At 37.2% G+C, this 12,746-nt stretch overlaps 1 protein-coding gene across 1 annotated transcript in view; it reads left to right on the forward strand.

Annotated features, from left to right (window-relative positions):
• The first annotated feature begins 334 nt into the window (after positions 1–334).
• Positions 335–12,746, forward strand: part of LOC148051542 (uncharacterized) — an 87,237-nt gene continuing 74,825 nt past the window's right edge. Inside the window, exon 1 of the mRNA XM_087737137.1 lies at positions 335–365. The gene's annotated coding sequence lies outside the window, so the exon portion shown is untranslated. The remainder of the gene's footprint in view (positions 366–12,746) is intronic.

Consider the following 12,746-nt stretch of genomic DNA (forward strand, 5'->3'; position numbering starts at 1 on the left):
CTGGGGAACTTATATCAGTTGGGACTGATCAGACTTAATGTCTACCTCTAGCCACCTCTAAAGGGAGGAGAGAGGCTGGGATAGAAGTTGCAGTGAGGCAGCTTAGTTTCATGTCATATACTAACCTATATAGTCCAGAAATTTGCTATACAGTTTTCAATTTTTTGTGGAGATATGCTGTAGCACAACTGAATACTGGAAGATTTTTTTCTTGTTTTGTTAAAAGGCAGATTTATGTAGTCCATATAGTTAATAACAAATAGTTAATTTACAAATAAAAATCTCTGTATAGGTGAATGTTAAGAGTTTGGCAACAATTTAAGGAAAACAAATTGATGAAGATAAAGGTCCACAGGGAAGCTGAGGTAAGATGTCTTTTTTTAATTCCCTTGTAACTTCACTATAATCCAAATTAATTTGTTGTGAAGATACGTTGTGCTTTCCATATGTCATTAACTTTATACCAAAGTAATATGTATGATGCATTATTTTCAAAAGTGAATGTAAAACTATACTTAGCTATAGTTGTGGGAGGATGTCCTGGGGGACTATAGTGACAGTGGCTTACTGCCAATCAGACGGAAAACTGAAATTCTATTCTTGCATTTTCATCCATATAAGTATGTATGTGTGGAACAGAAATCTTCTAATAAAGAGCTCTTCATTCTAGCAGGCACAGTTAGAAGTCAGTGTAACTGATAGCTTAGCTAGAAAAATTTTGACTTCAACTAAGGTGTTATTTTGAGGAGAGAAGGTAATTAACCTTTGGAATAGTGCACGAACAGAAGAGTTGTGATAGATTATCTGTCACTGAATGTTTTTAAATTATACTTTTATTTCTTACTTCTATCCATTTATTTCTAGAAGATATGCTTTATTTTAAACAAGATAAACTCTGGAGAGTCCTTGACTGGTGTTATTCATGAGATCAGATGATTGCAGTGGTTTGTTGTGGCCTAATAACCTGCTCCTAGCTTGTTGTGCAATACTAAGAAAATTGCTTTCTCCCTATTCTGTAGTCTCTCTGTTTCTAAAAAAGGATCTTATAAATACTTCTGTTTTATTTGGAATTCTTTGAAGGAAAACAGCCATATAATGTAGGAATACTTTGATAAAATAACCCTTGTTGTATATGTCATTGATACAAGGATTAAGCCATTAGTCAAACAGCGCTAAGAAAACGTTGACTCATGAACTTCAGTGATTATAGTGCTGAAGCTATGGAAAAAGGTTTTTGTATAAATATATTTTTCAGGTTAGTAGAACTTGCAGTGACTTTACTGGGACCAGGAATAAGTGTTTACAATGTTGTACCTGAATATACTTGTCATCTTCCGTTAACATGGAAAAGAACATTTAAATCACTGTAAAGATATTAGAACCTGATTAAAAACCTACTGAATTTGCCCTGTTTGGTGGGGGGTCTTTCAGTTAAACTCACTGGGATTTGGATCGAGATCCTATTTTGGAATCTGTGGTCTTGTATGCGTTTTAAAGGCACTGCGAAACTAATACAGATTACTGCAGAATTCTTCATTTTCCCTGCTTTATACCGACTACAAAAGGAATTACTTCTGTTTGGATACTTGACATCCCCATTACTCCCTTTAGAACAAGAGCTATTGTAGATGTAGAAAGCTACGTAAATCAGGTTTGTAATAAATATAGTTTAAATCAGCATGTTGTGTAGTACAACGTGGAACAAATGGTATAATCTTTCTAGCAAAAGTTAAAAAAAAAGAAAACAGCTTATTAATTTGAAGAGGAAACAACTAGCTTCACTTTAAGCTCTTCTTCCTCTCTATTCAGGATACTATTCATTAGGAAAAAAAGATCTTCAAGTAGTGCTAAAACCAGGAAACATATAGTGAATGAATACAGCTTGGCACTTGCAAATCTACACAGGATGTGCGATGTTTCGAAAACCACACTGATACTAAGGTACGAGCAATGTCATTCCACACTAAGGGCCAGATCTAAAAAGGGGCCAGAGCTCACTACTCCATGCTGCCATTCTGATGTTCTGCAATGTGTAATTTTATATATGTGGCCAGCACGGTAAACTTAAAACAGTAATATTATGTATAGGGAGAGAAAGGCCTTGGAAGGCACCAGAGCCACTGAGCATCTAGTTCTTCAGGAGAGAGTGGTGAAGGCAGAGGTGAGTGTTGAATCCTGCCTTAAGATGTTCAAGAGATAACCGCTTTCTTCTGTTAGAACTTTGCAGCGGAGTTCCCTCTCCCAGTATAACTTCCTAAGTCTTCACAGAATAAGGTAAAGTTCAGTAGTTTTTTTGTTTTCCTTTTTTTTTTTTTTTTTTAAATCTTCCAGTGGCCGTGACAACCTCCAAGACAATAAAGTGTCTATTATTAGTGCTCACACACCATGCATGGGAAGAACAGAGTCCTTCTGCTTTAGAGGACTCAAACCTATCCTCTGCTATGAATTAGTATAGGCCATACTTGGCTTGGAGGGATAAAGGGACACTACCTTCTCTTTTGAATCTTAGCTACTATAGATGAACTGCTTGAAGCAAGTATGAACACAGTTGTCAGACTTGGTGGTGAAGCCCTCAGTCAAGCAGGAGACCTAGGACCTTACCAATGCTAGAATCATCTGTTTATGGACTTACTAATTTTTTTTTCCATGTAAATTATGTACACTGTTCTTGAAGTACGAGTCAAAACTCCAGTTCCTCACCTTTTCCTGTTGTGGTCTAGTCTTAGAACAGAAACCTTGAAACCTTGAGTTTTCAAGAACAGCTTCAGCATGGTGATTCTTGTTGCTCTCCACACATACACATGCCTTTTTTTCCCACCCTGCAATGGTGACTTCCCTTGCAAGTGAGCAATCAGGATTTGAATCCTTTTAGGCAGAGGATGGAGCTGAAGCTCTACCACCTTCATATATGAAGGATTCTGCAAGTACTGAGCTGTTAATATAAAGAAGTGGTAGCCTAACCCTTTGCTATACCTTAAAAAAAGGAAGCTGTAGTTACTATTGTATTGGTTTTGGAACCTGATCTAGAATGTCTACAAACTGCATTGTCAGAGATCCTTGGGATGCTAGTGGTTAGGCAGGAGCTAAGGTCTGAACTGCTCTGCTCTGTGGTAACCGGTGTGTTTAAAGGCAGGCATGAAAGCAGCAGCGAAGGCACTCAGGACTCTTAAAAATGAAAACCGAGGTGCTTTTAGAATTTGGTTATATTTGGTGGTAGCTGAACAGCCTTTTCATGATTGCCTAAATTCTACTTAAATTTCAGTTATATTTCTGCATCTTTTTTTGCATCTGACCATGGCTGTTCACTGAATGGAGATCAAAATCACACCTTGCGCAGTTACCATATATGGCCAAAACCCACTGCTTTTGATTTTCTTTTTAACATCAAAGCACTAGAGAGAGCATCTTCATTGAGTTCACTGACGTTCTTTAACAGGGTGGTCTGTAAATAGTCTAAAGGTTTGCTTACCATATTAAAGTACAAGGCTTGCATCACTTGCATGCAGTCTATTTTTCTTCTTAATCGAGAATTGCAGCTTATTTTGGGAAAAGAAGGGAAATTTAATTTACCAGGTAATAATTTTTGTCTCAGAATGAAAAGCAATGAGTCTGAACTGTGCCTATCTGTAGAGAACATGCTGACCTTCTTAAAGGTCTTTTCCAACCTAAATGATTCTATGATTCTATGACCTGAAACAGTTTGTCACTTTGTCTTCAAAGTAATAAAACAGATTTTAAACCCATATTGCTGTTTTCAAAATAGGTCTCATTTATGTCAGTCATGCAGACGAGGGAACTGTAAACTACAACAAAAAGAGAGCAAAGCAGTGTGAAAAACTCATGTTCTGCATACACAAAGGAAGCTGGAAGTGTAGCCTTCGGAATAAGAGCTTTCACTATATGTGTAAGGGAAAGCTGAGACAGTCTGAGGAAGCAGCAACTCACACCCTGACCTTTTTGCACCCTGAGAAAAAGATGCATTGTGTTAATTTTAGATTGGTGAGATAAAGACCCAAAAGTACAGATAGATTCTATTAAAATACGTTCCAACTATTTATCAGGGCCAGAACAGTTGTAAAATCCTGCTAGAATTTTCTCTGAAGTAAACTCTCTCTCTCTCATCATCAAATAAAACATTTACAGGGACCAAACCTGTAGCCATAAATGTGCTCCTGTGTTCAAACATAGCTACCCTTTAGAACTATCTCATGATATTTCTGTCTAAAGCCCCATTTTCAAATTGTAATAGGTGTTAGGAACATGAGGCTATCCCTTTCTATATATATTAATTCATGTAATGTAATTCTGCAAGATGGCACAAATTTACTCATGGGTTAAGATTATAATTGCATTTCAAAGCAGTTCTCTTGAAACATTCTAAAACAGATTATGTTCTTAAAAACTCTGTTCTTTACTTTGCATGTTTTAGTACCACATCCCATTAAAGCTGTGTTTGAAGTTACTAGGATTTGTTAAAAATTTGATAATGCTTAAGCAGATAAGAGATTATATGCTTTATGTATATATTTGAAGGATTTGTTCCAGCTTGGATACAGTGTATTAATTGGCCACCTACAGTGAGCAGCAGTGTTTAATATTTAGAACCCTTTTCCTCATTGTTTTCCAGGCAGAAGAGCATGTAAGTATTCTTTTAACTAAATTTGCTAACTTTCTGGAACACATTTAAACAATGTGTGCTACTTGTGTCATATTACATTAACTTCACTTCTACAGACAGGTTGTATACATATGTAATAAATAGCCCCTCAGGGATCAGATCTAGATTAACTGAGAAAAACGTACTCTGCTGTACGTTAAGTAATTTACAATATCTCAGTAAACATTAGAAAAGACATGTTTGTCTCACCAGAACAGGTTAACAGTGCCTGCAGACTCAGTAATGATTGTAGAAAGTTAAACTATCAAGTGGAAAGTTATAATCACTTTAAATAGTCTAATTTTTCCCCTAAAACATCAGACTATCTGGAGTTTGATACCATGATGTCTGTAATAACACTGAATGTTTATGATACAGAATGAAAGTGGTAAAGAAAGACACCAGTTCTGCAAAGGATCTAAACAGAGTGACTTAAAACTGAGAGAGGGAGGGTTGGAGAGAAGACTTGTTTAAGTGGGTAATCTTTTATTTAAATATTATTCCTTTTAAATTAAATTGCAATATCTGCAGTTAGAGATGAAACATGTTTTAGGCATGCCAGTTTTATTTACATATCACAAAATCCCTGTAGCCTCTCTATCAGCTCAGTTATGCCTGGTAATTACTTAAATACAGGTATGTAACTACTGTTGCTGGCTTTGGTTTTCATTGCCCCAGTCTAAATGGAGTTAACAGAGAGTGTTCTAAGTAAGCCTGCGAAGGTTATTTCAGAAGACTTCAGATGCTTCACATGGACATTCATTGCAACTCTAGAACTTACTTGTTAGATTTGCCAGGTGTTGAGGAAAGTAACATACATAGATACGTAGTATAGCAAGAAATAAATATTGCCTTTTCTTCATGTTAAATCAATGCATCTGCTGGCTGCATTGATTGGCTGTGTAGATTTAAGTTTTTCCCAAGCCCTAAGAAAATAGCACTCACCACATAGCACTCGTATAAGCTTAGGATAAGCCATATAATATAAGAAGTGCAGTGATTTCAGGATTTACCCTAGCTGCCTTGTCTTTGATACACAGAAGGAGATAGAAAGTAGGCTAAATTCCAAATGAGGAAGCATGTTTAGAATTCTGTCTTAATTGATCATTTAAGGACAATCATCTTAATTGTTTAATTACATTATTTAACTGTCTTAAAGTCAGGCAAGAGGCCCACCAGCATAGAGAAATAACAAACTGTAGTAGGAGAGTGGCTGGAGCAGAGGTCCATAAGCCCTGGATTCTGGAGAAGCTATTTAACACTGTTTGCTTGTCCTGAACTAGAAATAATAAATACTTCATTATACTCAATTATTGGAGGTCCAAAGACAAGAAGCACTGTATTACAAATAGTCATTATTTTTTCGTTATATATTAGCTTTGCAACAAAAACAACCGAAGACTTTTGTACGTGGAGTAAAGGTAATTTAATATATATTATGTAGGAATGACTTAAAATATGTACTAATTGCATATGAAAACATTAAAGTAACTGAAAAGCAGTTGATGCGAATGTTCATAAACATTGTGGCTCTCTGTAGAAGAGGTATAATTAAGTTAAAAACCAAGGTGTCATATTTACTTAGTCACTTAGTCTGATCATACAGAAGGAGCCTGATTCATTGTACATGTACTGTTTGTGGGGAGAGGAAAAAATATTTAAAAGGAGACAGCGAAAGTAAGAAGGAAGAGGACTGAGAGCGGGACAAATTTTAAGTTCAGAGCATGGGAGGACTGTCGAGGTATAATCCTGTAAAACTGGTATCCATTGGGGTCAGAATCCCTGGGTGCGGTTTGTTTCAGGTAGGCCTGACTCTATATGCTGTTCTGTTCAATCTGTCTATAAAGAACAGTGGGAAAGGCGTAATCATTTGTTTTTCAGTTGAGGACCTGACATAATGACAAATATGTCAGGCTTTGAGAGAAGCTTGAAAATTGAGTTCAGTGGAATTTACCTACCAATCATGCTTTGTACTTATCCTCTGCAGATGAGTGAATTCTGTGCTCTCCTTGTTTACCTACTTCTTTCTATCCAGGGAACAACTGGAATCCAAGATACAAGTGTCGTGTAGTGCCAATAATTCAACATAGAGGTTCATCTGTAATTACATACAATGCCTTTATTAAAAGAAAAAAAAGGAAAACAGAGAGAGAGAGATAATTTATTTCTAAAAAGCACTTAATAACTTAAAAAGTAATGACATTGATTTTTAAAGAGTGCTGAGTTGTATCTTATCATACCAAAAATAAGAAAGTAAATTAAAAACCTACCATGAACTCAAGAATTATGTGGACACAATCCCTGTTACTTTAAAGTGAGATATAAATCCAGAGATTTCTCATGCCATCATTTTGTAAATAATTACAGTTCTGCTGAATCTGTTGTATAAAGTTTACATGGGAGGTTCAGTGCACCCTCGCTCTTGTTTAGAACATTCGGAACCACCAGAGAGATGTTGACATATGGCTGCACTGTTTTAGTGCACGAGACATCTACTACATGGGAGCATAATAAACAGGAGCATAAAGACAGGTTTGTGCAAGCAGTTTGGATTGACCTTTTTGGCAGCTGAAATCCATCTTGAGTACATGGTGCTGATGCGGACAGACATGTAAACCTCGTCTTGTTACCACAACTACTAGTTTTACAAATATACTCCAATGCTCAAAATGTATATCATTCTAAGTAAAGTGATTTTAAATGGGAGAGGGGATGCAGCAGCAACAATTCATAATAAGAAATGGCAGAAACTGTCTCTTAAGTTTGTGGCAATGCCCCAGTTGATAAATAAAGAGTTAGATAAGTATGTTTTACACCAATAGGATTTCTTATGATAATTTCAGGGAAATGGCTTATTTCGTGTATTTTTTCCCTAGCAAAATATTTGACCACCTGGTACAGTATTTAAATTTTGGTATTTAGAAAGAACAATCTGCTGTCCTTTCAATGAGCAGTTCTTATATCAGCATTTTCAAAATGAGGTATATTTGTATAAATACATTTTACTCTTGAATAACAGTCTCAGAATCTGGTCTACAGCAGTATTCTTAGAAACAGAATGGATCCAATTGTATTGCATTTTTTAAGAAACATATTTAAAAAACATAACACTTTCTACCTTTTGATAAATATCTAACAGATAACCAAATTTAGTCTTGTTTTAACAAGTCCTAATCTACCGTTGCATACCAAGGCATGAGCCTCTTTGTATACCTCTAGTAGCATTTGGATTCAAGAATATAAAATAATCTCTCATTGTGATAATAAATGTTAAGGTCTGATCTTAACTGACGCGATGTAGGCAAATGGCACTTCACAGCTCTATATGCTCCTTATGTCCTTAGTAATTTCCTATGAAATTAATGGAAGTACTGTGCATGTTATCTGTGGATATTGCCGCTGAGATCTAAATAGTTGTGTAATAATGAAAGCATACATACCTACCTATAATACTGTGAATAGTATGCTTTTAACAGTTTTCCTAAATTTATCAACTCGCTGGTTAGCAAAATCCTGAGATCAACGAGAGTACGATGAAAAAAAGTTGTTATTGTTGTAATGTTAAGGGGTGGTGAAAATGCAGAGGAAGGTAGTAAAAGAGTAACTAAGCAATTAGGCACAATAGAGAAGCTGGTTAGCATGAGATACTCCTTATCTTGGATACTGCAAGTTCAACATGGAATAGGTATCTTTAAAACAGGAGTGGCTGGTACTATCTCATCGTAACCACACCCCTAGCTTTACCCTTGTGTTTTGCTAAGACCTTTTCTGGAAAGAGAGACTGTATTTTATGTGCCTGTGCTTGTGCATGTTGGAAAATAGTGATGAGATAGTAGTCCAGAGTACTTGAAATTTAATGTACACCTAGTCACACTTAATGCAGAATTATAGAGTGAGCAACATTCTTCTTATATTGAAGTGTTGTTGCGGAGTCAGCTGATTTTTGTATTATGTTGTAAAAAGTACGCACTCTATTAATCTCTTATTTAAAAAAAACAGGAAACACAAACCTTTAGTGACTGACTGACTGACCCAATTCATGCAATGTGTGGAAGTGCACTCCTTCATATTTCTTCAGTACATTAGTAATACTATGGTTTTGTCTAGAATTTGTGGCCTGAAAGTGGAAAGGTATTTAATATCACAAACTCAGCCTGGAAATCTGAAAATTTCAGGGTTTTTTTGATCAATGTGATCACAGAATGGCTGAGGTTAGAAGGGACCTCTGGAGGGCATCTGATCCAACCCAGGGCTCAAGCAGGGCCACCTAGAGCCAGTTGGCTAAGACCGTGTCCAGACGGCTTTTGAATATCTTCAAGGAGGGAGACTCCTTGGGCAGCCTCTCTGGGCAACCTGTGCCCATGCTCGGTCACCCTCATGGTAAAACCGCATTTCCTGATGTTCAGAGGGAACCTCTTGCATTTCAGCATATGCCCATTGTCCTGTCACTGGGCTCTACCATAAAAAGCCTGGCTCTGTCTTCTTTGCACCCTCCCACCAGGTATTTATATACATTGATAAGACACACCCCTCCACCCCCCGAGCCTTCTCTTCTCTAAGCTACATAGCCCCAGCTCTCTCAGCCTTTACTGGTGTGGGAGATGCTCATATTTTTTATAGAATGTATTATGTTGGTTGGTTTGCACTGCATGAAGATGTGAGTTTGAATGCACTTATGCTGTTCATGGCATTTGATCAGTGAGGATGGAAGACCCAGGAAAACTTCTGCCTCCTAGGATTTGTATGATTGTGTTTTGCTGTTGATGGTACGCATTGGTACAAAAGAAACCAATAGAGAACAAATTATCAGATATTACTCTTCCATTTAAACATCCTGAATCTTACGTTCATTTGCAAAGGCAGAAATAATGGTGTACAATGGGAATCAATGTGATTGTTCTGGTTGGTATATGCCGTAACCCTTGCTATCTATCTCAAACATTTGTCTTATTTTCTCATCAGTACATCTGTGGGCAGAGGCCTGGTACTATGTTGCTGGTAGCACATGTTATTAAGAATTAAATCATTTCCCCATCTCTTTGTTTGCAGAATGGCAAAAATACATGAGAATTTCTGTATTCTGGGAATGGCAGAGCTGAACTCAATTGAAAGCTCTGATTGAGCTATGCTTACTCTTTCCGTAGTATGGCACTGAGGCAGAGGGGGAATGTGAGGGGGGAAGATTGGCCTTTTCTCCTTCACCTGAACCTTTTAGGTTCCCTTCTGCTTGCCTTGAGAAAGCCTTTCTTCCCTTCCCTTACACATATTGCGTTACCTTATCCTGGGCTCATGCCAGATTCTGGAGAGCGTGTACCCATGCCAGATTCTGGAGAGAGAATTTGGCCTCACAATGTTTGCATTGTGTTTGCTCATTACAAGTAAGGGTGCTTTGAAAGTAGCCAAGTTTGAATCTCTAGCTATCCTTGTATTACACGGGCCTATGAAATGTTTTATGTTGCTAATGTTCATACGCATTTGGACAAAACAAGTATATTTATATGGTTTTCATTTTAAAATTATTGAAGTGGTATCCTTGGTTCTTGCTGCTAGTGGAGTTTAATATTTCTGTCCTCACTTGAGCAAATCTCCCAGTGAGATCAACACAAGTTTTGCCTGAGGAAAAGGTTAAAAATTTGGCTTATAATGGCCAGAAAGGAGTTGTGCTTCACTCAGCTTCTTTTGGTAACTGCATCAGTTTGAAAGCTCAACTATTAGAGATCTTTTGAGCACTCCGGTTTCAGGAAGGATGCTCTATATGAGCTGTCTAAGAATGTCTTATACTTTTACTGGTGTGGAAAATACATGTATGAAGATGTTAAGAGCTAGCTGTTCCACTGGAATGAGCGAAATCCTAAATTTTACATGGTTCTACGTTTTTCCACTAAGGGATTTTTATTTATTGTTATTCTGGTTAAAGTGGTACTTAATCCATCAGTAAGAATTCCATGATAAAATTCAGGCTGTGCCTTGGGTGACCTGTCAGAAACTGTATATCTTATTGCGAGGAATCTTTTGAGACTTGGGATTTGATTTTTTTTCTCCTGCACATATATGAGATGTCTTTGGCAAAGGTCACACAAGTTTTAACCCACAATATTAAGTCACAAATGAAATGGATTTAAGTGGTCTTGCCCTACTCCCTTGTGAGTGCTTGCTCACATCTCAAAACCACCGTATAATTTGTCACAATTCAACATGATTATCTGTCTTTGCTCAGGAGGACTATAATAGCTAAAGAGTAAGTTATATTGCAGGTAAGGATATAGGATTACTGGTAGAGCTGATTGAAAGAGCTTTCAAAACTCTGGTCTAAGCCTATATGACCCTAGGTGGTGCTTACTTTCTTTTATTTCCTCTTTTTTCAGTTCTGTTGTCCTTTGGGCTTTTCTGGTTTCTTTTTGTATTATTTTTTTCTGGTGTGCTTTTTCGTTGTGCTAAAAAATACCCTAGATTGCACCAAAAATGCTAATACAAAATAGGATAGCAAACAAAGGTTCAGCTGACAGCGCGTAAATAGACCCAGCAATCTTTGATTCGGCTGTCCTCCCTGCTCAAAGAAGTTTTTCAGCATGTAGACAGTGAAGCATGTAAATGTTATTTTCTAAACACTGCATGTCCAAATGATCTAGATGGGATCATGGAACAGAACATAGTTTGAAAAGCTACCCTCCCACACACTCCCCCCGCCCACCCCATCTGGGTGCTTTGAGAAACGGGGCATGTTCCAGTTGCCAATCAAGCTGTTATGTAAAGTCTCTGTAAAGTTCAGTGCACTTTCTAAAATATTTCGGGGTTTGGTACATTTTAAAGAAACGCTCCTTAGCATAATGAGCTGTGCGTATCTTCTTCACGTTCATTAGTTGCATGCTAATGGCTATGTTTAAAATTCCTTCTTATCTTGTTTCCTGATTGATGGGAACTTGAACCAACCTCTAGACTTCCAGAGCTTGCTCAGTTACTGTCATTTTCATTGGCAGAATAAATCATTTGATGTGAAAAATATTACGCACTATTTTGATTCCTTGTTCAGTCCTATATTATGTATTATCTATCAACATCTATTTTGTTTTCTGTTGGTATCTGATGAGGTCCTGTATTGTATGACAGCCTCTATTATTCAACAGACTACCAGGATTTTTTACCTTCTGCTATTGCAGCATAGGACAAAGGAATTGCATGCCGCTCTTTTTATTTTTCTCTGCTTTTCTTCTTCACTGTAGCTGCTTGGGTTAAAAGGCAAACAAACAAACAAATCTCTGTGGACTTCAAAGAGTTCAAATTAAAAAAAAAAACAAACAAAAACAAATAATTTCTTAAAGCTAGGCTGTTTTGCTGTGTTTCTCTCCTGTTTTTCTTTTCTTCCTTTTTTTTTTTTTAAATTCTGAAAAGAAATAGCAGGCTGTAGGCACTGCCTGTGGCTTGCTAGCCTTGCTTCTTGTGTGGTCTGTGCAGACTTTATGATTTATTCAGCTAATGGGAAAGGAGCATGACCCCCAGTGGCCACAGAAAGAGAGCTGCATGTGGGTTTAATGCTTTCACCACAAAAATGTCTGCTATGACTAAGCTGTGTGGCTGAAGTCACTGTCTGAATGGTGCTAAAAAGGAACTTAGGCATTAAGTGTGCACTATTTACTATAGATTGGCTCTTGGGATTAGGCCAAGGGTTTCTTACTCAGTTTCAAAGAATAGCATGGAAGCTGCTAGGAAAATTAGAGCTGTGCAATTTATTTTTACCAGTCTCCCCAGTGAGTGACCCAGTGAACGATTTGCCTCATAACACTTTTTTTCATCAGTTACCAAAGAGCAATTCAAAATGTACTGGTTTGTTCGTGAGTTTTATGGGGCTTATTGTTTACATTTTCCCATCTCCTACTTTTCTTCCGGTTAACATGACTTTCTAATACTGTTTTTCTTTATATATTGCTTAGAACTATAAAGGAGGACAGGTTTGGACAATATTTAGGCATCATTGCTTGAGACTAGTTACACTACTGTCTCTGATTTAAAGGATGAAACTGTGGGCTAGATCAGGAGTCTGCCTCCATCCTTACTCAAGAGAATGGCAACAACACATATTCTTGACTGGGAA

The sequence above is a fragment of the Nipponia nippon genome, unplaced genomic scaffold (assembly GCF_047370975.1).
Source record: "Nipponia nippon isolate SJK-2023a ecotype South Korea unplaced genomic scaffold, ASM4737097v1 scaffold_6, whole genome shotgun sequence".
Taxonomy (NCBI): domain Eukaryota; kingdom Metazoa; phylum Chordata; class Aves; order Pelecaniformes; family Threskiornithidae; genus Nipponia; species Nipponia nippon.